Source organism: Suricata suricatta, chromosome 8 (genome assembly GCF_006229205.1).
Source record: "Suricata suricatta isolate VVHF042 chromosome 8, meerkat_22Aug2017_6uvM2_HiC, whole genome shotgun sequence".
In the NCBI taxonomy this organism is placed as follows: Eukaryota; Metazoa; Chordata; class Mammalia; order Carnivora; family Herpestidae; genus Suricata; species Suricata suricatta.
In genome coordinates, this window is record NC_043707.1 from 19,670,422 (window position 1) to 19,673,583 (window position 3,162).

Sequence of the window (3,162 nt, forward strand, 5' to 3'; positions counted from 1 at the left end):
AGAGAGAGAGAGAGAGAGAGAGAGAGAGAGAGAGAGAGAGATTCCCAAGCAGGTTTCACACTCTCCACACTCAAGGAGGAGCCCAAAGCTCCTGAACGAATGGTTCTGGATACAAACTATTACATCGCATACTCTTCTTTAAAAACAAAATAGCACATTTTGTTAAGGTGTGATTGCTATGTAAAGAGTTGTATGTATTTAACCCATATGACGGATGAGCTTCAGGATCCGTATACACCTTGAAACCATCATTACCTAACTAAAACTACTGTACTGTGTTCTTAACATTTGCTAAGAGAGTAGATCTTACATTCAGTGTTCTTACCACAAAGTAATAATAACAATAAAGAGGGCAGGAGGAAACTTTGGGGCGTGATGAATATGTAACGTTCTTCTTGTTAAAATTCTTTCCGTTCCTCTTTCCCCCCACCTTTGGGCAGTTTAAGTACTTGAGGTGACTCCTTTCTCTCACTGTAGCTAGGGATTTCCCATGTTTCACCTTGAAACCAAACACCTTTTTTAAACCACTATTGAAAGAAATGTCAGGAAGAAGAAGGAAATGTTTCTTCAATCCCCAAAGAGCTGCAGTAAAAAAAAAAAAAAAAAAAAAAAAAAAAAAAAAAAAAAAAGGCGGCATTCCTGCATCATAAAGTTCCTTTCGAAAGTGAGACAGTGAGAATATTAAAGAATTCATCAGTCTTTCTCTCCTCTTGAGCGCGGAGAACAGGGCATAAATAAATAATCCCGTTCTGTTTCCTGTTACTATAAAACCATACGTTGGAATAGTCGCACAAAGGAATGTATTAAGTCACCTCGTCATCAGATATGGCTGTCATATTGGTGAAATATCACCCCGAACCCTAAAATATCTCTAGCTCTAAGCAACTGCTCCTGCTTTATACTATGTCGCCCTGCAAGTAGAATTTAAATCGATATCTCTACAGCAAGGTGCAAATCTTAGGAAGTTTTCATGTGAAGCAACAGAAGGGCTTCGGAATGCCGTGCATAGAAAAGTATAAATATATATTACTATTTGTATGTTTATATAGATTTATGTCATAAGTATCACGACTTATAGGTTGGTTTCTCCAGTCAACCGAAGCGTTTGAAGGGCTCTTCTCTTGAAAGCACCAACACATACTCATCAAGCTAAGGAATTTTCTTTTGTTCCCACTTGCTGGAAGCTTTTTTTCAGTCATGAATATTTCTTGAATTTTCTTAAATACATTTTCCTGACTCTGTTGCAAGGTGCATACAGTTTTCTCTGGACTATGGTAACCAGAGTTTAAAGTAGTAAACTATTTTTATATGGCCAGGGGAAAAAACCCTACTTGGCCATGATGTATTTTTAAGACAGGTTGCTATGTCTGTTTTTTTTAATGTTTGTTTATTTTTGAGAGAGAGACAGAGTGAGAGCAGGGGAGGGGCAGAGAGAGAGAGGGAGACACAGAATCCAAAGCAGTCTCTAGGCTCTGAGCTGTCAGCACAGAGCCCGATGCAGAGCTCAAACCCACGAACCATGAGATCATGGACTGAGCCACCCAGGTGCCCCATAGTTACAATGTTTTGTTTGTTGATTATTTCATTTAAGATTTTTACCCCTATGTATAATTTGAATATTACCTTCCTTTACTACACTTTATATTTTACTATACTATCTTTGTAGGAGTCTGATTTCCAGTAGAATCTTCTATTAGCCTCATAAAAAGTACTGGAGAGCTGTCCCTTTTTTCCTATTCTTGCATTAAATAGAAATTGTTTATTCCTTAAATATTGGGTAAAACACACGTAGGTTTTGAAATCTTCTAAGTGATGGATTTAAGACCTAATTTTCTCCCTGCTTAGCTATAGCTCATGAGTTTTGATGTAAAAGGGTTTATTTGTCATTCAGCTATACATATTTCCATTGTGATGCTTTCTTTGATACATGAACTATCTACGCTTATATTGTTAAATCCCAAAACATACAAATTTTTCTCGATTTCTAACGTTATGGTATTGTGATTACAGGATGCAGTGTTTGTTGGTATTTATTTAGATTTGCTATGTGGTTGAATCATGGCTTTTATAAACATTCAATTATTTTGGAAGAGAATTTTTATGTTCTCTAAATATTACCTGCAAAGTTCTGTACATGTCCGTTAGCTGAAAACTTTAGTGTCATTATTTGAATTCTCCATAACCTTCTAATTTTTGTCTGTTTCATCTGTCACTTAGAAAGTCTGTTAAACTCTCCATTTTGATCCTGGATGTATATACTTACTTACCTTTATAAATTTGTCAATACCTTCTTTATATGTTCTGAATTACTTACTTAAACTATACAAGCCTCAGAGTATTATATCTTCCTGATAAATCTCTCCTATTTTTGTTCTGTATCAACCTTTTTTGTCATTCATAATACATTTCTCTTTTATTAATAATAAATTTGTCTTTTAAAATATTGTTTGATATTAGTACAAGATTAGTACAAGATTTTTAAATTAGTGTATAATTTTAAACAAGGGACTGGTAAACAAACTATATAGCCTGAGAGCCAAATCCCACCACCTCTTACTTTTGTAAATAAAGTTTTATTGGAACACGGACACACTCATTCATTTACCTCTGGTCTATGGCTACTTGCAAGCAACAACAGCAGAGCTGAGTAGTTGCAATGGGGACTTACGGCCAGCAAAGCCCTAAAAGTTTATCATGTGACTCTTTATAGAGAAAGTTTCTTGTCCACCGTGAGACAACATTCACTAGATCCAAACGAATGGAACATATGTGTAAGATGGGAAGAAATGCCATGGGCCACTGGGTACCCAACACCTAGTTGTTGTTTTTTTTTTTAATTTTTTTAAATGGTTTTTTTTTTTTTTTTGAGAGAGAGAGACAGCATGAACAGGGGAGGGTCAGAGAGAGAGGGAGACACAAAATCCGAAGACAGGTGCCTCCCCAACACCTAGTTTAGAACACCACCAGCGGGGCGCCTGAGTGGCTCAGTCGGTTAACTGTCCAACTTCGGCTCAGGTCGTGATCTCACAGTTCATGGGTTCGAGCCCCATGTCGGGCTCTGTGCTGACAGCTCAGAGCTTGGAGCCTGCTTTGGATTCTGTATCTCCCTCTCTCTCTCTGACCCTCCCCTGCTCACGCTGTCTCTCTCTGTCTCTCAAAAAT